Source organism: Dasypus novemcinctus, chromosome 11 (genome assembly GCF_030445035.2).
Source record: "Dasypus novemcinctus isolate mDasNov1 chromosome 11, mDasNov1.1.hap2, whole genome shotgun sequence".
Classification (NCBI taxonomy): Eukaryota; Metazoa; Chordata; class Mammalia; order Cingulata; family Dasypodidae; genus Dasypus; species Dasypus novemcinctus.
This window is the reverse complement of record NC_080683.1, coordinates 123,716,816-123,742,395: the sequence shown is the minus strand read 5'-3', so window position 1 is coordinate 123,742,395 and position 25,580 is coordinate 123,716,816. Positions and strand designations below refer to the sequence as shown.

The following is a 25,580-nucleotide window of genomic DNA, read 5'->3' as shown; positions in this document are numbered from 1 at the left end:
GACCACCCGGGACCACCTGGGACCACCTGAGCTCCTAGCCCCTGCCCAGGAGCCCCACCCGGGACCACCCGGGACCACCAGGGACCACCTGAGCTCCTAGCCCCTGTCCAGGAGCCCCACCCAGGACCACCCGGGACCACCCGGACCACCTGAGCTCCTTGGCTTCAATTCCAAGGACCCCGGCCCCACCGCCCCAGCACTCGGAGGTGGAACTCCAGAAGCAGCGCTTTCCTCTCTGCTCTCTCAGCTGACCCCCTCTGGGCTCCCTCCCCTCGGAGCCGACTCTCCTTCAGCTCTCCTACTTTCCTAAAAAGAAATCCCCCGGCCCCTTCGCCCTCACTGCCCCAGGCTCTCGACCCTCACGGCCTCCTCAGGCACCGAAGCCCCCCGAATTCAGGAATTCACGGGCAGCCCACGTCCCACAGCCTGGCCCCTGCGGCTGCCCCTCCTGCCTGGAGCACCTTCCTCGGACTCCAGGCCCAGGCCCCCCTGGCCCTGCCCAGCCCACTGGCCCTGCCCAGCCCACTGGCCCCTTCCCTGTGTCTCTAGGGGCCCCCTGGCTGCCCTTCTCACCCCAGACTGAGATGTGGGAAGCACCCCCACACCCCTCTCTCACCCACCCTCAGGGCCAGAGAGCACTGGCTGCTTCCCCACCCAAAAGGACCCCTGCCTTTGCACCTTCCTCCGTGTTCCCTTCATTCTCGCCTGAATCTGGCATCATGCCTGCCCTGCCACCTCTGGTCCCCTCTGGGCCACGCTGCCACCGCAGCCCTATCAGCCTCCCTAAAGCACAGGACCGTGCAAAGAAGAACCAAGTTCCAAGTCGGTGACCGGAAATCCCAGTTCTGCGACCCCATCCTGCCGTTCGCTCTTCCCCTCGACAGCCGTGGGCCCCTGCCCCTGCCGAGCCTGAGCCCCCGGCACCCTTTCCCCTCCCCTCAGCCCCTCCTTCTGAACCCGTGGGACACTGGCCCACTCCCCAGTTAGCCCAGGAACCTTCCCTCCCGAGCCTGAATTGCCGTAGAACCTTGCGTCTCTCTCAATAATTGCTTCATTCTAGCTGTTTTCTTTTATTGCTACAGATATGGAGTGTTATCTGGCCTCCAAAATTCCAGAGGTTCTAAAAGGCATCGGACTTTTTCATCTTCAGGTCTTTTTTCGATCCTGCCAATACAAGACAAAACCCCCAAGATGAGCACCATCACCTGCTGTTGAATGTAGAGAACGAATGCCATGGATAAGCATATTTTTTAAAAGGCTTGAAATCTGTAAAACGCTGACAAAGCAAAGAATGAACTGAGAGTATTGAAAGCCAATCTATGTCCCCTTTCTAGAGCTCACAAGGCAGTAGAGCAGCTCATCAAGCATGCCACACAGCTGCCTAACTACCCCCACAGAGGCCCCTTCTTTCTTCACTGAATTCTTTGTGCCATAATGAAACCAGATGATACCTTCCCAGTGTGCTACAGGGACACATCTCAATCTGTGAAAAAGAGGAGGGAGAGGAATGGAAATTAGAATCACCGAATGCCATTCACAAATTTGCCTTAAATACTAAATCTTGCCATCGTTATCACTCACAAACATGACGCCTCGTGAGGAATTTCAAAGGTGCATTTTCTACTCAAGTTCATCAAATGACTGAAATGATGACCCCACAGGCTTACTAAGACTGATAAAATGTGGTGCCAAGTTGACTGTGCCAACCTTTCCATCTCAGAGACGAAGACACCGGGACTCAGAGAACCTCGACCGGACCCCCCTGCACAGCGAGGGAAGGGCTAGGTCCGAGCCCACTCGTGGCTACTCAGCCCCTTTCTACCAACACAGCCATGAGTCTGAGCAGGAAAGAAATGTGCTTCTGTAGAAGCCCCTTTATAATTTTCTGGAAGAAACCTGGTCAAACGTGAGCAACATCACTCTATCTTTAAAACACTGCTTGGGAAGCAGATGTGGCTCAAGCAATTCGGCTCCCGCCTACCGCATGGGAGGTCCCAGGTTCGGTTCCCAGTGCCTCCTAAAGAGAAGGCGCAGACAACGAGCAGACTGATGAGAGCCGTAGCAGGGGATGAAAAAAAAGAAAGCACCTCCTGCACTTGGCATTCCAGAGCTAGGGCACGCTCCTCACACTCACCCATGTGAGGCCTCCTGACCTCTGTGTGTGAGAACTGGTCTGACCCTGCTTTAAACAGAAGTGGCCCAGCCTGAAGGAGCCATCCGCAGCAAGTGCTGGCCAAATACAAGAGCAGACGCCACTTTCCAAAGCAGGTGGGAGTTTCCACAACCCTTTCCTGTTTTCTGGAGTCCCATTTCCTCTTTGTGAGGAAACATATTTAAAAGATCCATTTATAAATAAAAGCCTATGAAAATCCATGCTTTATCTCCCACAGATTTTTTGGTGACACGGCATTAAAATACAAATGTTTCCTAACACACCCACAGCGACAGCAGAACACAGCACATGTTCTTGGACCATTGAAGAATAATAAACCGATATATATTTCTTATCAGCTAATTCCACGACTGCATATGCCATTACTCTTAAATCAGGCTGTCACACCATGACTAATTCGGTGTCCTTGACTAAAGGACACCCTCTACTTAAGGTAGAAAACTGATCCAATAAGTGACTTTTGCAGGGGGCGCAGGGATAATACTTCAAGTCTGGATAAATGGTTAAAAATAGAAAGAGTCAACTAGTTATTAATTAAAATTCCATGAAACATGTAATGAAATGCCTCTTGACCATAATGAAGATCTACTTATATTAAGAAAAAGTAAATCTCTAAATGAAGGAGCAAAAGTGAAGCAGAAGCTTCCAATGAACCACAGCACAACAGAGGAGGAGGAAAGGGAGGAAAATGACCGTTTTCTCTTCCCTAAGCCATCAGGGCAGCTGACTGGTCCCTCGAGCATTTCCTAGGAAATGAAGTGGATATTTCTTCCTGTCTCAGAATGGGCCATCCCACCAGGGTAAGGGATCCAGGGTCTTAGTACAAGTTTATTTGTGACTGCTGAGAATCACTGGACTTTCCTCATCAAAAACCAGTGACACCACCTGTGCCATGTACAGAGCCTACACCTGTTCTCAAGGTGAGGGGAGAGTCTACGTTTGCCATCGAGAAGGAAGCACACACCTGCTGCTAGCAGGTAAGGAATAAAGTCCGCAGGAGCCGGGCAGGGCGCCAGGGGCCTGGCCAGAGTGTCCCGGTAGGGGAGGGCAGCCTGCTGGGAGGGAGGCCCGGGGAGGGAGGCCCGCAGGACAAGGGGCTTCCTGCTCAGTGGCTCTGTTCGTGGTTGCAGTAAAACTACCGTTCCTCCCCTAAATGTTCAGAGCCCATGCTTTGTTCAGCTTTTAACTCATGTGAATTGGTCTTCCAAATAATTATGATTATTACCAAGGATACGTAATAATCAGGCCCCTGTCAAGTGTTTTACAAGTCCTCCTCATGAAACCCTGTTAATACAGTCCATTTTACAGACAGAGAAACTGAGGCCCAGGAAGGTTACGCCATCTGCCCTGGGCCTCCCTGCCTGCACTTGGCCAAGTGCTCAGGCTGCTCAGACCGCAGAGGCTGCCCGCCTCGGACCCGCGGGCAGGAGGGGCTACACCCCAACGCTGGCCCCTCGCACCTCCCCACTGATCCTGCTGCCCCTCGCCTGCCTTCCCTCTCCCTGGCCCTGGCTCAAAGCCGCCCTTTCACTCTCCCCCAGTCCCTCTTCTCTGCTCCTTCTCCAGATAACGCCACTGCCTGGCAGTAGGATTAGAAGGCAGAGGGTGAAGGGTGTGAGGCGCCGGCCCCCAGGAGCCGTCTTCCCCCAGAGAGGGCGGGTCCAGGCACGAGGGGGGCAGAGATGCAGAGAGACCGAATGGCCAGAGGACACCGTGGAGGAACCCTGCCCACCTCGCGTCGCCTCACCGTCAGGGAAGTCAACAGCTCCCCAGCAGGACGTTATAAAGGGTTACAGATCTTCTTGCTCTTTAGAAACTGTTCTTTCAAAGTGATTTAAAGACGAGAGGCCTGTCTGTCTACCAGGAAGCAGATGGTGCCTTCATGAGAACAGGAACAGCAGCTGAAAGATGAATTTACCTGGGTATAGGAGCCACGGAAACCGAAATGGGAGCAGAAACAGATTAGCCAATAAAATCCAAATGGAGTTTAGCAGCACAGGTGCGAGCTTCAAAATGATGGAAACACATGGCACGTAATGGTGACATTTTCCATTTTGCAGTCACATCCATGACAATGTGTTATGATCTCATTAAATTCACAAGCTAGCCCAAAATAAGACAAGCTCCAAACCAGAGGAAGGTGGAATCCACCGATAATTCAAGAGACACCCAATACAGAGGACTCCTGCTGCATTCTTGCCAAGGAAGAGAGAGGGGCAGAAAGACACAAATGCATCCACCTGCACTCCAGGTGGGTGCATGGAGCAACACAGGTGGGGGCTGGACACCCAAGAACACAGGTTGGGGACTGGTCACATAACAAAAAGGTGAGGTGCAGGACACTCAACAGTATAGGTGGAACACTGGGCACCTAACAATACAGGTGGAGCATTGGGCACCTAACAATAGAGGCGGAACACTGGGCACCTAACAGTTCAGGTGGCCCTACTTGAGGTTGGCCCACCACCCACATTACCAACGTGTGTCCTTCTTGGATGGTCTAGGGTTTAGACTCCGCAGGGTGGTAAGGTGCTTCGTGATTTCTATCTCAACCGTGATATAAACACTGATTCGCAGGATCACACTCAGAACTGGGAGGTCACAGGAGGTCTTTTAAGTCTTCTTCTCTTGTACAGTCTAACCTTGTGTTCTCCAGATAATGAGCTAGAAGTAGCAGAGGTGGGGTATATCAAGCTTTTGGTACACTTTGGCAAACCCAACCAAATTCCAGGGCAACTTCATGTAGGCTGGAGACAGATCCATGGTTGCATACTTCTACAAAAATTTCCCAAGGAACATGCACGCTGTTTTCCAAACAGCCACTCAAAAGGCTCAGAAGTCAACCGGACTTCTCCCAGGTCTGGATGAAGAGGTAAAGCCGAATTCCGCCTCATCATGCAGTTAGTCTAGTTCGTTCTACCATGGGTTGCGTTTCTAGGCTGACTCTGGATGAAGAGGTAAAGTCGAATTCGCCTCATCATGCAGTTACTCCAGTTCACTCTACCAGGGGTTGCGTTTCTAGACTGACCAGACTGATGGGGGGTCCCCCAGTTCTAACAGCCTCGTGTACAGGAGGAGGCATGCCTCGAATGCCAGGTGAGCCCAGTGCCAGGAGAGCGGCTGCACTTCACCATGGCATGTGGGATTGTGGTCGGATTCCACTCAGTGGTTTACAGAATTCATGATAACTACTCAAAAGTGATCGATTGGTACAAGAATGCAGCAGAATGTTGACCAGTTTGATATGAACTTTCTGGGCTTAATCACAAGGTAGCAAATTTGTAATACTCTACTAAGACCTCAAGGGAATCGTTTTTACTTCAACTCACTGACTCCGATGGTGAAGCCCTTATGTCTAACACAATGGGCTCACTGCTAAGGGCCACAGAGATCCAACGGTTCTGTTTTAAAGGACTGGATGGTTTATTTTCATCAAAAGTTGTGTGTAGCCAATTTAACTCTCATCTTACAAAAAAAGATTCTTCATTGAGAAAACAAATTCTGTCCCAGGGAACATGGAATTTATTTAGCATTAATGTAAACATTTCATTTTAAATCTTTAAGTGTAAATAAAACACATTTGATGTGTCCTGATTCTGGTTTTCAGCTGATACTGATGTTGGGTGACCCAGCACCACACTTAGTTCTGGTATAGCTAAAACAGCATGTAAGTATAAAAAATTTTAGTTTCCAAACATTAAATAATTATGACCGAGGAAAGGAGCAGGGCAAAAGTTATCCATGTCAAGTATCAAGTATCAAAAAATAAATATTTGTCAGATGAATGAATAGATGGACACAGGAATAAAACTGAAATGGGTCCATTTTTTAAAATTCCTTGGCTAGCTATGAGCCACTAAAATTACTTGAAGCAAATGGATTTTGAAAATCAACACTAAAGTCCTTTTAGTCTATAACTCAAGTGCAGTTATTATAGTTTCCTGTGTTGTGTACTTACCTAAATAATGCTCAGAAGTACAAACTCAAGTCCACATTGAAGACTGGCTTGTGGCAGAGAGAACTGACATCAACTGAAGAGGTGCGCCTGATTAAGGAATGTCACGGGCAGCAGGACACTGTACCCAGAAGTGTCGACAATAAAAAAATGAACCTAATGAAAAACTTTTAAAGAAAAAAACTCAGCCAGATAGAAGTCATGGGACATTCCAGAGCGGAAAAACCTCCAACTGATATCCCAAAGCTTCCCTTTTCCAAAGTATGACATTAAAAATTATGACACTAATTACAACTTTCAAACAGTGACAGATGGTTTTGCCAAATGGTCTCTGTACCTTTTAAATTAGTTGGCAAAAAAGATCCACCTTCTGAATGAACAATCTATGTATCCCCCTTTTAAAACACCAAGCTGCCACTTAGTCAAGGCAGCTTATGGCAAACGAAAATGGCACAGCCACACAGGGAGTGTTCTAATAGCCTGCTAAATCCAGGGACAGAGTTTCGATGACCTGGAGAAACAGACGGACGGCATTTTTCAGGCTTGCTTCCCTGAACTCCCAGGCAAGCCTCTGACGGGCCTGGGGCTGGGGCCCTGCAGGTGCACTTCCAAGGAGAGCGGCACCGCCACGCGGCTCCTGAGACGCGACGTGATCATGCCCCAACACGCGGGCCAGGCACAGCCATGCTGTGCCTGCTGTGAGGAGCCACCTGAGGAGGACACGTTTCTAACGAGATGCCTGCCTCGGCTCTCCCGAGATGAGCTGGAGGAGGGCAGGCTGAGCTCCCTCATACAGACCCCAGAGCATCAAACTCCCGTGGTTTACCATACAGCGGGGGGAAATGACTTCAGACCAGATGCTGCTGAAAGCAAAGACAACCCAAACGTCCAGCCTCTGCCTTCACAGCTGCAACCACGACCTCAGCAAGGTCCGCCTTGTAGGAATGCAACTTGCTGATGATGCCAAGGGGAAGTGGCTGCCCAGAGCAAACGTGGGTACCGCACTGAGCTGACCTGCTGGTTAAGACTTCCGGTGATGCCAGGTTACATTTAGCCCAGCAAGGGGAATCACGAAGATGTTTCAGAGTGACTGACGGCAGGGAGTGGACAGCTCGGCCAATGAGCGATCACAAATGTGCTGGGTCGGTGTGACGACACGCCACCTGCATGCGACAGCACGCTTCCCCTTCCGCCCACAATGTAGGGGTCCAGTGGGTCGGGTCACCCCAATGTGCAACAAATTCGTAAACACTGAAAACTTGTGGGCGGATGGAGGCAGACCACTTCTCTGTTTAATCCCAACAGAAATTTTCCTCTGCGCTCCCGAGAGATGACTCCTATTGCCTCTGAATGTAACCAAGAGTATAAGAGAATCATAGCACAAGTTCTGCTTGAAAATCAATAACGCAGAGGTGGAGCTGAATTCATGGTGCTTCCAAAAATGGATTTCTGTTCACCAGGTCAAAGGCACAGCAACAGTCAACAAAAGCCCCCACCTTCTCCCCGTCTCCCTGTAGGTTCCCTCACCAGGTGCCGAAGCCCCCTGCCTCGCCGATGCCCCCGAGCCGAGGAGAACTGGCAGGGATCGCCTTCAGAGACCATCCAATGAGCCTGCGGGCATTAGCTTGGGAGACTTAAGAATTCTTCTCAAACACAGGGTCCTATCAGAGAAGGATATTAAATAACTACAAGATAGATGAAAATCAAAGTAAAAAGCTACCAAAGAAAAACCAATTAGAGAAAATGCATACTTGCAAAGCAACCTCTGATCCCCATGACTGAGCAAGGAACAATAAGAGAGTCACAAGTGTCACTATCACTTCAAGGCTTGTTGCTGCAAATTACTACGGCTTATAGCTTAATCCAAAAGATGTGCCCCCAGTTATGTCTCTCATCCACAGGGCTCATTTTCATTAATGTGAATACATCCAATAAATGGTGGTAAATTCTAGTCTCAAATCTTGTTTATTAAGTGGTTCTTAAGGAACAACATTGATGATCAAGCGTGAACTGTGAGAATTATTTAAGCAATAGCTCAGAGTTCACAGTTTCTTAAGTGGTTCTGGATTTCACCAACGTCTGTGCTATGGTGCACTGCTTACCCGGTTCAGAGTCACTGAGCTAAACATGGGACAAAACGCAGCACAAGCGTAGGGTCCAAAAGATGAATCGCCATGTGCAGACTGGTCTGAGCAAAGGTCCTGAGGTAGGAATACATTTGGTGTGTGCGAGAAAGAGAAAAGGCCAGTGTGGTCAAATGGCGTGAGCCCGGAAGCAGGAGTGCTAAAAAGAGAACACAACTAGAGCGCTGGACAGGAGTGAGCACAGCAGGGGGAGGAGGAGCGGGCAAAGGGCTTGCGTTTTATTATGAGTGTGACAGGAAGCCCAGGGCGGGCTTGTTTTATTTTATATATATGACAGAATTTCCCATTTCAACCGGTTTTCAGTGTGCAATACAGTGGCATTAATTACATTCACATTGCATTATCATCACCGTCCCTCACCACGCCTTCTCATCACCCAAAGTGGAATCTCTGTGCCCACACTCCTCTCCATCGCGGCCACACCTGTCTTTAATCCCACCGACAATGGGTGGGGTTCCAATCCCCCCACAAACACCGCAGCAGTCACCCTAGTGGGTGAGCAGGGGTGGAAGGCGGCGGGGGTTGAGTCAGGACCCTCGGCCCAAGCCTGCCGCTGCGGGTGTGCTGGGTGGGTGCGGCCAGGCCGGCGCGACGTGACTGGGAGCCGCTGAGGAGGGCAGGGGGCCGAGGAGGAGGCCAGGGAGCAGCGCCACGCATGGGAGACCACGGGCGCCGCCAACCCCGGGAGAGCACGCGCCCCGGCCCTGCCTCTGCCGGGCCCGGCCTGCAAGTGGAGAGCGAGAATCTCCGACGTCCAGGCCAGCCCACGTGGGGCACCTGCCACGGCAGCCCGGCGAGCGAGGCGGCTCCCAGCAGGGGCTTGCCGTGCCGCGGCGAGGGCCTGGAGACCAGCGGCCACAGAGGAGACAGCGGCGCAGGAAAGCACACAGGACACCCGAGGGCCGTGGCTTCTGTCCAGCCCAGCACGCCCAGGCTCTGTCCGGCACGGCAGCGGGAGAAGCCACAGCCCTGGGAAGGCCACGGGCTCGGGGAGGGTTGAAGGTGGGACAAGCGGCGAGGCTGAGCCTTCAGCTAAGGACCTCAGAGCAACTGGACAAGCAGACGAGGACCAGACCCCGGCGAGTCCAGCCAGAAGAGGGCCACGTCAGAAAGCCACGTCCCGGCCACCCTCAGCGCTGCAGCCACACACGTGGACGCTGCTGCACCAGAAACTCCCAGGGCAGGCACAGCGCACTCGGGGGGCGGCGGCCTCTCCACGGCCCGAAGCAGTTTTGCTGCACCTGGACGGCGCCCGGGGACCTCGCGCCCTTATGCGGAGCCTGGAGGCGGGTCTGCCGCCCCTTCCTCCAGGGGAATCCTGGACAACAGGAGACAGGGCACGTGCCGCACCTGGAAGGTCCCGGCTTTGGGAGCACTCGCTCGCTGAAGGCGAACCTCACCTGTGCTGACTATCAGACCTGCTCCTACATGATGCAAGGACGGTGCAGTGAGCTCCCCGGGAGGGGCACAACCCCAGGAAAGCACACACGTCTAAATGTACAGACTCCAAGGCCAGAGCCTGGCCCCAAGTGACCTGTCATCACGTGTCACCTCAGCTCCACCTCTAAGGGTCCATTAACAACGCCAGCCCACTGATGGCACGTAAATGAACATGAGCCGGGTGCAACGACGGCTTTCTCCTGCAACCCTGCCCGCTGTGCCAGCCACCGGCACCATTGCTGAGAATGTGACCTATCCCAGTACCAGGCCACCAACTAGCTCCTGCGCTCGCTCGCTCACTCTCTTTCCTCCTCTCTCGCTCTCTTTGGTTTGCACTAGAAATTGCACTTAAGCCATTCTAAGGTCCACAGGATGGAGGAATAGAGTATGGATTAGAGTGGACTTACTGATATTCTATCCATGAACTATTGTGATTAGTCATCGAAGAAAATGTGGCATTAGTGTAGAGAAAGTGGCCATGGTGGCTGCTGGGGGTAGGGAGTGGGAGGAAGAGATGTGATTGGGGGCATTTTGGGGGGTTGGAGCTGTCCTGGGTGGTGCTGCAGGGACAGTTACTGGACATTGTATGTCCTCCCATGGCCCACTGGGTGGACTGTGGGAGAGTGTGGGCTATGATGTGGACCATTGACCATGAGGTGCAGCGGTGCTCAGAGATGTATTCACCAAGTGCAATGAATGTCTCATAATGATGGAGGAGGTTGTTGTTATGGGGGGAGGAGTGGGGAGAAGGGGGTGGGGGGTATATGGGGACCTCATATATTTTTAATGTAACATTAAAAAAATAAAGACAAAAAAAAGAATGTATAAACTTCATACGATTTGAAGTGTTTTATGTGGGATGATGTCACCACACCAAAATAACAAAAACATCATCAGCCCTTTAATTCCCAATGTCCAACACTGATTTATAGAAAGTACTGACTAAAACTAAGTTCCCACGTGAACTCTGATCATTACTACATTTCTAGGTCAATGAAACTTTATTTCAATCAGAACTTAATTTCAATCTTTTCTAACAGAAAATACCCTCACCATGTTACAACATGAAAAAAGTCATAAAATACATGCCGCGTTAAAGTCCCTAGAAAGGCACTGGAGTGTGAACTTAAATATCATTCAAGTATGTATGTGGCATGAAAATTAATTCTTTTTTAGTGACTCAAAAAGGTAAACATTTACAAAGAATAAGGGAGATTTCAGCATGAGAATAAAAATGTCTGAAATCCTCAAAATAATGTCTTCTGCTTACTTTCTAGAGACCTTAGATATCAGGAAACTAATCTTCCACTTACACAAATTAAATCTGAAAATGAAGATCTCTAACTTTCTACTTTAAAAATTCCTTAGTATGATATTGTTAGATATAAAGCTGGAAGAAAACAATGGAAAATGCCCTAAACTTAAAGAATTCTTGAGATGACTTGCAAGAAACATAGGTCTGTAGCCTTTTAAAGTCAGGCTGACACAATAAATAGAATATTGATTCATTTCCAAGCAATTTTCTACAAGTAATCAACAGACCACTTCTTGCCAAACCAATGATAAGGAACAGTATTCAGGCATAAAGAAAGAAGAGTGGGAACATATCTGGAAGAGGAGTTTAATAATGAAAAGGCAGGGAAGCGCGATTATTCATGACCCACTGTCTGCAATCTGACACACTGATGGTTCTCTTCTCTCTCCATCCAGTGCATCAGCTATTTCTGAGTCTATATTAGGTGCTAATGCTGGATATCGGAGCTGTGTCTCTCTGTGTCCAGCAAACCTTTCACAGATAAGCTATCAGATTTTGATGAATGGGAAATTTACTCTGCTACAGGTTGAGCACCTTTTCTCTGCAGGACTTAGAGAAAAGCGATGGGCGGAGCAGGTCACATGAGCAGGTGCAGAGGGGGTGCACTGAGGCCCAAGAACCAGGCGGGCATTCCAGCCGGCGCCCGCCGGCACCTTCGCGTGACCTTTGTCAGGAGAAGAGCTCCAGCCCGGGCCAGCAGTGCCACGAGGACCAAAGACCGAGCTCCTGGAAGCGCAACGCGAGGCTCGGATGAAATCTGACAGGCTTTGCGATTTGACTCCTGCCTTTGAATATGTCCCCAAGTCCAGTATTCAAGGGGGAGGCGCAGCGACGAGGCCCGCTCTGGGCAAGGGACACAGTGGGAAAGAGGGTCTCGGGGCAAAGGACCCCGCCCCTGGAGTGGTGCAGGGACGGGTCTCAGACGCTTCCGTTCAAAGGACCTTCCCTGCCTCCAGCTCGTCCGTGGACACTGACGACCAGCCCACGCCTTCCCCGGGGGCTGCAGTAACCCAGCAGCTTGAACTCCTTCAACGACCGAGACCAGCTGACGGCTTCTTAGGACGAGAGCCCTTGCGGCTGGGGCACTTCCTACCCCCACTCTTCTTTCTCTCTGCCACCTTCTGGGTCCTTCCGAAGAGCTCAGGGATGCAGAGACACGATGTAGGAGCAGCTCCTACCTGTGCAGCAGTGCACCAGGTGGGCACCCAGGCACGTCCAGCCGAGAGACAGCAAGTGCTGCTTCTCCCGCGCAGATCTGGAAGGCCAGGCTGTGCCCGCCAGAAAGGGCAGAAGAGGGGTGGCCCCGTCCAGCCTCCACGACCTTGGGCTCTGCGACACCATGGCTCACTCACGGGGAGACGAGGAGGAGGCAGGGGGCAGGATGCAGTTCACAGGGAGGAGAGCCTCCTCTTCCAGCCGCACTCCTCGCTGAGTCCAGCACGGTCACCAACTAACCACACGAGAGCACGAGCGCCCCACGCCACTGCTGGGCCAAGGGCAGGCTCGACGAGTGCCTTCAGTCCTCATGCCTTCTGAAGTGGGAGGGGGGCGAGAAAGCCAGCCTGGGCTGCTGCTGCCCACCTCAGGGGCACCCAGCCCCCTCGAGAGTACACGGCCACGAAGACACACACGGCTCTGCCCCCAGCTTCCAAAATGGCGGCCCCTTGGAGCTGCCCGAGGACACGCCCTGGCACCCGCGCCACATGAGCGGGCTCGGCCCTTCTTGCTTGGCAAGGCACGTGCTGCACAAATGCACACGGTTCAAAGTATCCCAAGACCTGCAGGAGGACAATGGGGTGCAGCTTCGTTTGCTTAGAATAAATATATAATAATGACTGCATTAACTAAGCTTCCTTTCTCAAACCTGTACGACATCCTATTCTAGCATCTTCTGCCAAATCCAATCTTATCTCTAAAAGTTGTAATCCCCAAGAAATTCCATTAACTAAATATTCAAATCTCAGAAACAGGCAGAGCATTTTTATCAGAGAAAGAATGTGTAGGAATGAACCAAGTTATCCTGGAAACTATATCTGAAGGTTCATTCAGTGATTCTGAGAAAATTCAGTGTAATTAAATTTGGGAGGTAGAAAGAAGAGGGGAGAGGTGAGGGGTGAGGGAAGAATGTTCTGAAAATGCACAATCTAGGTTTCTCTATACGTGTACACAGCTTATAGAACTTCAGGGATGGAATCACTTCCTACATACTTGGGAATAAAGTGGCAAGTCTCAAGAGTAAAAAATGATGACATCTTACCAAAAATGAGACATTTGAATGACTTGTAGAAAATACCAAGTCACAGATATTTCTGTTAGTTTCCAAAATGAAGGCAGCAGTTAAAAGTACAGTCTTGGCAATGTATAAATAATTAATACTTTCCAGGGAGTTCACTTTTATATTTTTAATTGACTCAACTAATGTGCATTGCCTAACAGCAAATAGGTGCTGCCCAGGTGCTGAGACATCAAAGAGATCACTCTAGCACAAAGGAAGCTGGAAATTTGTTATAAACAAAAGCCAAAAAATAGAAGGGGAAAAAAAAAATATCTGTCCTTACAAGTCATCAGTGATTGCAGAGAAAATGATCATGTTAACAAAGATTTTTAAGTTATACTATTCAAGGCTAGCAAGAGCACGGCGAGTATATTTTCCTACACTCCCTGAAAATGCGTATCCTTCAATCCAGCAAAGTTACTGATAGGAACCCATCCTAGAGAAAAATTATAATCAGTTAGTCAACTATTTATGCCCAAGGAAGTCATTGCAGCATTATATATAGAACCAAAATTAGAAGCCAGTTAATTGTCCAAAATGGAACTCATGATGTGGCCATACACAAGCACACTTTTGTAAACAAAGAAAGGTAAAAATATTAATGTTAGGGGAGGAGTAAAACACAATACGCCAAAAAGCAATATGTAAAATATGATTTCAATTTTGTTTAAGTGTGACTTACATATATACACACAAAGAAAAGTGGCATGAGATAGAGTGAGCTGTTACTATCTCCATCTGAGTAGTAGACTTAACTGGGAAGCTTCCTTCCTCCTTCCTTCATGCATTGCACAAAGTGAGCTCCTTTTTTTTTAATATCATCAAGAGTAGAAATGTAAATGCTATTTTTAAAGCTAATGGAATGTTTTGATTTGCCAAACAAAATTACAAGTGAGTTGCTGCATATTCAAAGGCCGACTGTCATGACGCTACTTTGTATACTTCACAGACTATTCTCTAGAGCCAGGGCTCAGGCCTTCGAGAAACCACCTCGGTGACGGGAAGACCAAGACGGCGCCGCGGTCAGAGGCTCGGGGCCGCTGTCCACGCAGAGGCACCCCCGCGCCGCCCCGCCCCATCCTTCCCAGCCTCGGCGGATGGGCACCCGCCGGGAGCACTTCCCGCGGGAGCACTGTCCTCACCGCCCTTCTGCGCCGACGGCCGCTCCCCTCCCCCAGCCTGCCCGGCAGCCGCTGCAGAGGCAGAGGCCGAGCCCCAGCCTGGGAGCTCGGGACGAGGGTGGAGGCCCTCTGCTCCGCCAGGAGCCGTGGGCCTTGGAGCGTCTTCTCCTGACCGCAGGGCGGCCTCCGTGTGCTCGGGTGGGTGGGTGCTCCAGGGCCGGCCCCCGCCCCGGGCCTCCGGTTCCCCACCCCACCTGGCCACAGGCTCCGCGTCAGTGGTGGCAGAGCACGGCGGCGGCATAAGGCCTGCCCGAAGCGTGTGGTAGTATTTGTTAATTGTGATTTAATTAAGGGAGCAGGGAGGCTAATCAAGAGCCATTAATCACGAGCACACGCTACACGTTATAAATAAATAAATAGGCTTCGCGATCCCCAACAAGCCTCTCGGTTATTTATCGTCTCAGCAGTATGGCTTCGAGGTCCATGCTGGGAGAGCGTCTAAGATGTGTTCTCCCAGGCCGTTTCCAGGAAAGAGGGAGCAGCACTACATTGTGAATATTAGAATTTCTGTCATTCTTCCACCAGATAAAAGGAGGAAATTCAGTTTATCTGGTAGAGGGAGAAGTGCTTCTGTGAGGAGGTATAAAGCGTAATGATCTGAAAGGCTTAAAGGAATAGCACATGTCCTGAAAGAGCCACGTCAACTGGGATTACACCCAGGGAAGAAGCAGCCGCTTTAAGGAACAACTCAGAAGACACGAAGGAAGCAAAGCAAAATGATGCACGCCAAGGGGCTTTCGCAGGAACGTAGCGTGACTCAAGCAGCGCCCTGACCATGTGACGTACCTTCCTAAAGAAAGACGACAGCCCAGAGGTGAAGACGGGGGTCTGGATCACTCTCCACTCTCCTTGGCAAATACAAAAGACAGAGGCATGGTGTCTGCACAGAAATGCCGCGTCCGAGCAGACCCATGGAAGGTTTATCGCCAGCGCAGGAAGGACGCTCCAACTATTTTGCATTCGTCACGTCTTCAGGTAGAGTGTGAAGGATACACAGGGGGGCAATCAAATTTTCTTTATGATTCCCAACAGTTACTTTGCTGAGCTTCAAGCAATCTGACTGATCTTTATTACAGAAGGGCTGTTACTTTTCAAACATTTTGGTACAAAAATATTCAAGCATACAGCACCATTGCAAGAAGAGTAAACACGCACATACCAACCATCAGATTTGGCAGCTGTTGCATCTGTGTTTATCTAGACATAGACGTCACGTATTGTCTGTTTGCTGAACCACCTCCCAGGAACTCGTGAACATCGTGACACAGCCCTAATTATTCACCATATCGAAACATTTTCTCCCATAAATACCACTTCCTATATAAGAGGATTAACAATAAATCTCTCACATCATCTGGTACCCAGTCCACAGCCCAACATCCTCAACTGTCTCAAGATGATCCTTTAGAGAGTTTTTTTCGAGGGTGGTCTGTGCACTGCCTGTGGTTCTACCTGCTGTGCCATTATTTTTATATGGGTACGTGTGGGTGAAGGTTGGGGGCGTAAACTGTACCACGCATTTAAGTTCAGCCCAGCATAACGGCCAATACTCACGGCTCAGCAGGAAACAATCAGTGATCGCACTCTTCTTCTCCTTTCTAAGTAAGACTACCAAACAGCTTTTTGCAATTCAATTTTGGTTATTCTGAGAAGAGTTCCCATTCCTTGAGGCGCCTGTGTCCTGCCCCCATTATCCTAAAAGCAAGTCCCAAGTGCACTGATGGGAAGAGAGAAAAAATGTAGCGCCCTCTGTCCTCAAGTCCCAGAAGGAAGGCTTCTGCGTGGACTGGGGGGCGGTGTAGCTTTGCGTCTATCACCAGTAGCAAAAGAAATAAAGTATGGGTTGAGGGTTTGGATCTATGTTTGGATAAACTTAAAAACCCCCATCAAAAAAGCACTCTATACCTTAGAATTCATCTGTGGGTTGAGATAAAATATAAAAGCTTGTAACATTACTGTAATCCCTTTTCCACAAAAGAAGAACCAATATTATAGGTTTCTAACATTTTTTTGCTTTTAAAAAAACTTTGTAAGCATATGGTATTGCAAACTTTTTTTAAAGGACACCTTTTTCCACAGTCTAAATGTAAGTTTAAAAAATAGCTTTTAAGTATTCTTTCTAAAAAAGGAATATGTATTCACTCTAAAGCTAGAAAATATAATCTGATATATAGAAGAAAAAATCAAAATCTCCAAGCCTTGATTGTCTGGGTCACTATTAAAGGTGCAAAGCACTCTTAGCTGTTTATATGCAAAATAAATGCACTTCAAACAATGACAAAGGCACATGGAGATACACTATCACTGACTTAGCCAAAGTCCATTGGTAGACATTCAAGTTATTTCCAATTTCACTGTGCTTCAATCATGTCTCAGTGAATGGCTTTGGAATACACGTCTTTGGGTATACACTGCTCTCACTTCTTAGGCCCGCGGTGGGTAGCGCTGATCATGGGATTCAGTTTAGGTTAGGTTCTCTGGAAGCTCCCAGGGCCTCACTCCTTGCACATCCAGCCTCAGGCCTGAGATAAAAACTGGAGCACCCGGCACTGGCACCGCCGCTGAAATAGGGAGCAGCAGCCCACGGAGGCCGTTTCCTACCCTCTCAATCTGAAATTGCAAATTTGAAGTGAGACCAGCTCCACAAGCTCTGGATTGTGTATCATTGTCCTCAGATGAATTCCTGCAACAAAAAATTTACCAGGAAAAAAACGAATTTGCATCCGTCATATCTTGAACATTGAACTATTCAGGATAGAATTTGCTTAAACTCGACAATTTCTAAATTATATTTATATTCTTTCCAGGTACCAAACGATTCAAAAATCTTCACTTTGGTTATGCACAGACAACATAAGCATGCTTTACTCGAACGCCAACTTCTGGTTTTGCTGTGAAGTGTCCGTCAGTCGTGAAGCAGGGTAGCATGGAGGGCCGATATGGAAAGCAGCCAAGAACGCGTCTGCAGGAAGCTCGAGGGTCTTCTCCAAAGGGGCAGGGCGGGGTAGAGCGAAGGCACACGGAGGTGACCAGAAGGCGGAATGGGGTTCGGCCACGCAGGGACCTCCTCCGCGTCTCCCTCTAAGGCTCCCACTTTAGAGGTCCGGGTCCTGCTCCGCAGAAGAAGGGCTGTGGGTACGACCATTTCTAAGCCCCGTGGCCAGTCCACGGCGAGAAACCCGCAGAGTTTAAGGATTCACGCCAACCCTTGGCTCCCTGGGTGCCAACAGGCCACTGCCAACACCTCTCCAATACGCTTTACCATTGAGCCCCAGGGACTCCCTACTAGAGCACAGCCTCCTGGCACAGGCCCACCACTGCCACTCGCCACACGTTCATCCTGGGACAGGTCCCGGGGCCTCGCAGCCTCGGCCTCCTCATCCCCAGAAGGGGAGGGGGCACGCCACCGTCGCCGCCGGGCGCCCCACTTTATCCCTTCTGCACCACCAGGGGCTGGGGGCTCTCACCACTCAGTTCTCTGTGCACACGAGGGCAGGCAACCACGGGGCGCCCCGGAGGTCCTGGGCAAAGCAGCGTCCCCTGCCCTGCCTGCAGCAGGTGCACTCTTAGAAGGCGCTCCAGCGTTTAAGGCCAGGGGCCATCGGGCACAGTAAACCACTGAGCTGGCCGGATGTCCAGGGAAGGACTGGTCCTCAGCCACGGTCAGCTTCCTGGGCTTCGGTTCACACTGTAATTTCTCCACTCTTTCCTAGCTCCACATCCAGCTTGTTCCCAGCTTTTAGAAATAAGCATCATATGTACTAGACAAGAGCCAGTGCTTCCCCCTCTTTGCCACTGTGCTGTGCAAGGATCTGCCACAGTGACCTGCTTTGCAGGACGCAATCTCCATGTGCTTCAAGGATTAATGCAAAAAACAGTGCTCGAGGAAAGCAGATGTGGCTCAACTGGTAGAGCCTACCATATGGGAGGTCCAGGGTTCAAAACCAGGGCCACGCACAAGGAGTGCCATGCCACGCAGGATGCCCTGCAAGGAGAGTCGCCCCATGTGAAAAAAGCGCAGCCTGCGCAGGAGTGGCGCCGCAGACACGGAGAGCTGACGCAGCAAGATGACGCAACAAAAAGAGACACAGATTCCCAGTGCTACTGAGGGTGCAAGCAGACACAGAAGAACACACAGCGAGTAAACACAGAGACCAGACAATGGGGGCAGGGAGGGAGGGGGAGAGAAATAAATAGAATAAATCTTTAAAAAAAAAAAAAACAGTGCTGGGGGTAAGGGACGTGAATTCTGGCTCCTCGTCACCTGGCAGAACCTCCTCCCCAAACAAAGATGACACCGAAACCATGGGAATTACCAGACGCGGATTTATTTTTGAAATTCAAGAAAGACTTTCCTCAAACCTTCCCAAGTTTTACAGGTGCCACCAGCATCGAAGATGGCTGCTACAGAGGTGCTCAAATTTACATCTGCCCTAATTTTGGGTTAAATACAAACTCGAACGCGTCTCATTTGGCAGGACACTGCGGGGGCCCTGCTCTGAGGCCGGGGTCCCACGGCGGAGCCCCAACTCGAATCGAAGCTTGGGAAAGGGTCTGGCTCCCGGCAGCGAAGGCACCTGAGCACAGGGGCTGGGGAGAGGCAGCAGGCGTGGGGGTTCCGGGGGAGGCGACCGCAGGGAGGCCTTAGGAGCCTGCACCGCCCCAGGGAAGCATCCCTGCGCGGGCCACGGCAGAACGTGCTGCACAAATGCTCCTTCTTGCAGTTCACAGGCCAAGAAAATACAGAAGATTTAATATTTCAATAATACTCTCCCTCTCTGGAGCAATTCCTAAACATTAGCTCACTGGCGTCACAGCAGCTTGTACAGGAACCTCGCGTGCCAGCCCGCAACTGCGACGGCAGCCCAGACGGCGAGCGGGCCAGCCTCCCGGCTCCAAGGGCAGCGCCAGCCCTGACGTCACATCCGAACAGGGAAGACGGAAACGTACAGACTTCAGAGCGAAATGAGGCTTACACTTCATTTAACGCGCATGCTCACAGTCAACGATTACTAATACGGGCGATCTCAAACACTGTCAAAGTCTCCAAGATTAAGCAGTAAATCCTTAAGGAAGTAAAATTATTTTCCATCCCTTTTATCAAGCACATAGGATCTCACGTGCTTTACTCCTAATTTAATGTAATAAAAAAGAAAACAGACCAGCAGTTCCCAGGGCTGGGGTTCACTGGGGGTTGGGGGAAATGGGGGTGACAGCTAGTGGGAATGGGGTTTCTTTTAGGGGGGACAAAACTGTGGACAATTATTAATAGATCATAGTGATGGGCGGACAATTCTTGAATATACCAAAAAACATTGAACTGCACCTTTTTAAAAGGTGAACTGTATTGTATGTGAATTAACCACAATAAAACTATTAAAGAAGAAAAACACGTAATCTACAGATAGTGTTTCAGCTGTTTTATATCAAGCACCGTAAATCTAAGAAAAAACTTACTCAACACACACAAACACGAGCTCGGTTCAAACAACTCTTCTAAAACAAGATCCCACATTCAAGAGGCTGACAATTCAGAAGGGCAAGCAGAGAAATACAGAGCCACTGAAAGCCCCGCACGGTTCAAGCCGACGCCACAGAATTCGTGCAGAGAACGAGGTCGAACGCCACAGTCAGAGGCTGGAAGCTTACGCAGGGAGTGTCACCCGCCTGTGACCCTGAGCAGGGGAGGACAATATATTTCAAAACACATCAGAGAAAAATGGTAAAGCATTGTTTCCACACATGTTAAGTGAGGGAATTGATCGAGGAATTTCCACATTTCCTGTCAACTCCAGTTCTATGAATCTACAATTTAAGTTAATATTAGAAAGACAGCGGGCTACCAATGTGAACCCTTCCTTTTTGCTGGAAATACTCACCTTTGTAGTCATAATATCAAAGCATAACTTTTTTGTCAGTCCCACAACAAAGTGACTTATACTTCAAGGGAGGCTGCAAAAGGGACATTTTGAAGGATTAATCCCTTATTTCAAGATTGGAATATTACGGGATTTTTTTTTTTTAGAATTCTCTTTAGGAAATTCCCTTTTTTTTTTAGAATTCCTTTTTTTTTTTTTTTTCAGAATTCCCTCTGTGTTTGAATATCTCCAATATTCACAAACATTTTTCCTTTACAAAAGGACTTGGATTGGAAAAGAGTCAAAAGTCAAAGGAGCTGGCCTAGGTAGCCGGCAATTCAAAGAGTCGTATGTTTATAAGATGAAAACGTTGAGTCATTTCTGACAGCAAGTGCTCTCTGGGCGTGGTGAGCAAACCTTCATGCCTGGCCCTTCCGCTCACCCCGCTGTCTATCTTCTCTCCATTAAAACTCTACGTACCCCTCAAGATACGACCTCTTCTGCAAGCACCGCCCTGACCCTCCACACCTGATTTTACGTTCCCTTGTGTCTTCTAACAACCTCTACCATCGTTGCACTGTCCTGGCCGCATCTCATCTGAAACATGGCCCTGTTTGGGTTCCCACCCCAGCTGCTGGAACCGTGACAAGTCTGGGATAGAATCCTAGGTCAGCGACCGCAGGCAGACAGCTTAACCAGGTGTTTGTTTATATTCTAAAACAATGTCATAAAGTGCTTTTCATTGTTGTCTATTGTCTGTGGGAGTACAAGAAACCAGGCCTATGAGCTGCTGGGGCACTTAATGAGGTACAACTTTGTAAGGGGGAGGTCTGGCAAGGCAAAACACGCAGCGGAATTTCACTGACGCTACTAAAAAATACCAGTTTAAAAAATGTTGAATGACATGGGAAAACACTCGTATGTGCACAGTTTCAAAGGCAGCCTCTGTGCCTCCACTTCACCACCGCCTGGCCGTGGACAAGCCAGCCCTGTGGAGCTTCACACCCATCTCAGGCTCTTTAAATTCCGAACCTGGAGTAAAGACTGTCTCAGATAATGTTTCAACCCAACGTATTCCCTTTTCCTCTGTCCCTTTTAGCTCTTGAGAAGTTTACCCCACATAAAAGCAATACTCTAGGCCATTTTTGAGACAGATACCAAGAGCTTTCCAAAAAGTCTATAATTCATAGACCTGTACAAAAATAGTAAACCCTGACATTTTGCGGTGATCTGAGACTCAAAACCTGAGGGCACCCTGGAAACACCGAGGAGCACAACCCTCCTCTCCGTTCTCTTCGGAGCCCACCGCTTCCTTTTCCCTTCTGGGCGGGCCCCCCAGGCAGCTCTCTGCTGTTGAGCTCCTGGCTGTGGAGCAGGGACTCATGGGGACGCAGTGCTCATGGCCGGTTCCTCGTGGCCTCGCTGGATTTCCGGCCCTCTGCAGCGAGGCAGCCCAGGCGGGCGCCCACCCGAAAGCCCGTCCCTCGCAGCTGCACAGCCGGGGCACCCGCTCTTCCGCCTGCCAGGCCGAGGGCTGGCGACCCCACTGTCGAAAGCTGAAAGCCAGGTCTCCTAACAGGTGCGGCCTCTGTGCCCATTTCTTATTTTAAAAATAGATCCAGTCTTGAAAATTAGTTGACTTTTTTCTTTTCAGTTTAAGAAGTTATTCTATCTTTTTAAATATAATACTAGAAAACTACATTAGGTTCACTGAATGCATAATTCAATATGTATGGTACCGAGACTCAAACCAATCTAAATGATGAGTCAAAAAACAGAACCAACTATATTAACTTGCACTAAAATGAACCGATCCATCTCTTTTACAAAACCTCAAAATGAGCCTGTTAGAAAAGCATCCAAATGCGTTTAATCTAGAACAAAATCTTTGCTCTCTTAAAATTTTAGAGCCAGAACTCAAATGCCAAAACCGCTTTGAAAAGAACATATTTCTTCTGTCTGAACTTGTAGGAGAAAAGGACTTTCCCACCTCCCCAAACGAGCATCAATAAAATACCCAATCTAGGCGCTCTGCGTCCTCGTCTGTAAAATGAAATGGCTGAACCGGATGATTTCCAGCGTCTCGTCACCTTCCAGGCAGCGATGGTCACGTCGCAGAAGACATATTAAGCTTCTGAAGACGGTGACATGCACCTGCAGAGCACCTGAACTCACCACCTGCCGCTTGGCAGTGTCTGCTCCCTGGACGCCGTCTACAGGGCATGGCTCCTTTTGGCCCAGGATAATCCCTAAAAGTCTCTGAAATTATGAGCAGAGAAACCCAGGATCTGGACTCACACTCTAAAATGTGAGGGAATCTTAGGAGAAATCTTAGGAGTAAAAGGCCACATTCTCTCAATTTTCTCATCGCAAAAGCAAAATAATAGTCTACTGTGGAAGCAGCTCAACACCTTCCTCCATCTGATGCTTTTCCAAAATTCCTGCTTAAGCTTTGCTCAGCCTCTTATTTACTGAGCATTAACAGGCACTGTCTGCATTTATAAGTGAGCCTTGTTATAAATCAATCCTTTAGAACTCCAGAGAACTGAACAAAGTAGAGGAAGAAAAAAAAATGGAAAGAAAACCTCTGATGCACTTCATACCCTTTTCTCAATTATTTAGACTCATTATTTAGACCTTGCCCAGAAATGAATAAACTTTGTGAAACTGAGAAAGCTACCACAGCATGAAATTTTCTATATTCTTCTGTCTCTATGGTAGGAATTTCACAATTGCTTATTTTAGAGCTAAAAATAAACCACCAAATATACTAAGAGATGCTGGCAGTGCTCAGAGTCAAGTGTAAGACGGAGTTGGTAGTTTCTGGGTTCTGGCTATTTAAAATCTAGCAGTACAGACAGCTCGGAAATTTCCACTTGAAATTTAATCACCTTTCCCCCAAGGATCACACATAATCAACAATTGAGTCACAATGATCCGATGATACCCTAAAAATAAAGAGACCTCTTATCCTGGGAAAGCGATAATGTTTTCCCAAGCCTCCATCAGAACGACTGACAGTTTGCTCCTAACTTGTGCTAGGGCCGCGCTGCTAGACGTAAGCCAATGACAGGGAAACCTTGGCTCTTAGAGAATGCTTTAACATGCAGCCTTGCAGGATGTGACCGATTACTTTTTTATTAAGTGATAAAGCATTGCAGCCGATCCACTTATCCTGATTTTTACTCAGGTCATTCATAGCACAAGTTTCCTGATTAACAAAACGTTCGAGAACTTTTAAATGTTATGTATTGCTGTGATTAGCACGGGCTTGGGGAGTGCCAGCCACCAAGGCCCACGGGGACACTGGTGCCCTGGCCTCCCGCCCCCCAGCTCATCTGTCATCTCCAGCCAGTCAGGGGTGCAGAGATTGGGGAGAGGAGGGGTGCTGCCCGTTTCCGCAAAGCCCCCGTGCGAGGGCCGCCTGCCTGGGCCCTGGTCTCCGCCCCCTCCCCCAGGCCCCTTCCCCCCAGATACCTCCCCCCCCAAGACACCTCCCCAGACACCTCCCCAGACACCCCCCTAGAGCACCAGGAGCTGCCCCTGCGCCATCAGGGGGCAGCTGTCCCTAGGCCCCGACCCCGACTCTGACTCCAACAACACACGTGCGCTTCGGCTCCCAGAGGAACGGAGGGTGCCTGAGCGTGGACTTGGGGTGCGCCCCGACGGCACTGAGGCCGCAGCACGGCAAGCTCCACCTCCCAGCAAGCTCAGGACTTAAGTGTTCAAGGAGGGAGCTGAGCCCCGCGGAGGAGGTGGGAAGGTTTGGGAACAGGAAACAGAGCGTCACGGCGTGGGGTGGAAGCCACCCGAACGTGCACCACCCACCCTGCATCGCCAAAAGGCACGCACTGCACATCAGCCACCTCCTTGTAGCGCAGAGCCGCAGCGGCAGTGGAAGGGGTGCGCTACCTGCCACCAGCAACGGGACGGTGAGGTCGGCCAATGTGCCTGTGTTGTCACACGGTGACCCGCAGACGGCCAGCGCCCACAGAGCTCTAGGTGCTCCCGTGCGAAACAGGTGCATGCACTCAGACACACTCACACACATCCTCACAAACACACCCAACACCTACACACATGCATGCACACCTCACACTCACGCACAAGCACCCTCAACCAAGTGCACACCTCACCATACACACCCTCACACGTGTACATTCACACACGCAGCACACCTTCACACATGCGTGCACACGTTCACGCATGCACGCCCTCACACACCCTCACGCATGCAGGTGCACATTCACACACATGCACACACCCTCACGCATGCAGGTGCACATTCACACACGTGCACACACCCTCACAAGTGTGCGTGGCCACACACGCACTCACACCCTCACATACGCAAGCTCACGCTCGTGCACGCACACTTGAGTGCTATCCTGAAGGTCTAAGAGCTCCAGAAGCTGGGCTAAGAAGAGCCAGAATGTGAGAACTCGCACCTGGGGCCGCCAGCGGCGGGCACGCGTGCACCTGTGCACACGTGTGTGCGCCTCAGAGGGAAGGAGCATTCATGGGGCACAAGAAGAGCGGAGAGCAAGAGCCTGTTATGCTCTACTAATGTCTAATACATGCTTCTACCACACCCTGAATATAGAATTTTTAAATGAAATTTTAAAATGTTTTTACTGATTGGATTTTATTATCAAAACAGTTTGGAAATGATTGTAATCATTTAAGCCAAAATGATTTTCATACATATGCAGGCAGATAGGAGCTATATTATTAATCAAAATTTTTAAAATGTTTATCATGAATTCAATGTATAACACCAATTACTTCTGTATTTTTCTCATTCTTCCATATGGATCGTTTTCTAAGCTACTCTGCAAAAAGCTGCTTCCACTGTGTTTTCAATTATTAAATATTTTATGAAAGTTGGCATTCTAAAAAAAAGGACTAGTAAAATTCCTTTTTCACTCAACATGCAAACAATCAGCTTTTAATTCAAAGATTTAATAATAAATAAACCTGTAATCTTTAAATAAAATATATATACATATGCATATAAAGATTTAACAGTAAAATATCCAAAAATCATATAATGAAAATGAATTAAAGAAGTCAATTTAATTTTTAAATAATTTACATTCATCTTTGCTTCTGCTGTGTTCTATTCAAGAAAAATTACTTTTAATATTTCTAGAAAAATTTTTCAAAGTCACTATGCAGTCAAAACCAAATAGGAAAAGTTAGTATCCAGTGAAAGGCGATTTTATGTTCAGGGCAATTT

General features: G+C 49.2%; 1 protein-coding gene across 7 annotated transcripts in view; it reads right to left on the bottom strand.

Moving 5' to 3' along the window:
* The window catches only part of UTRN (utrophin), a 437,542-nt gene that overhangs the window by 159,333 nt on the left and 252,629 nt on the right, over positions 1–25,580 (bottom strand). The window lies entirely within an intron of this gene.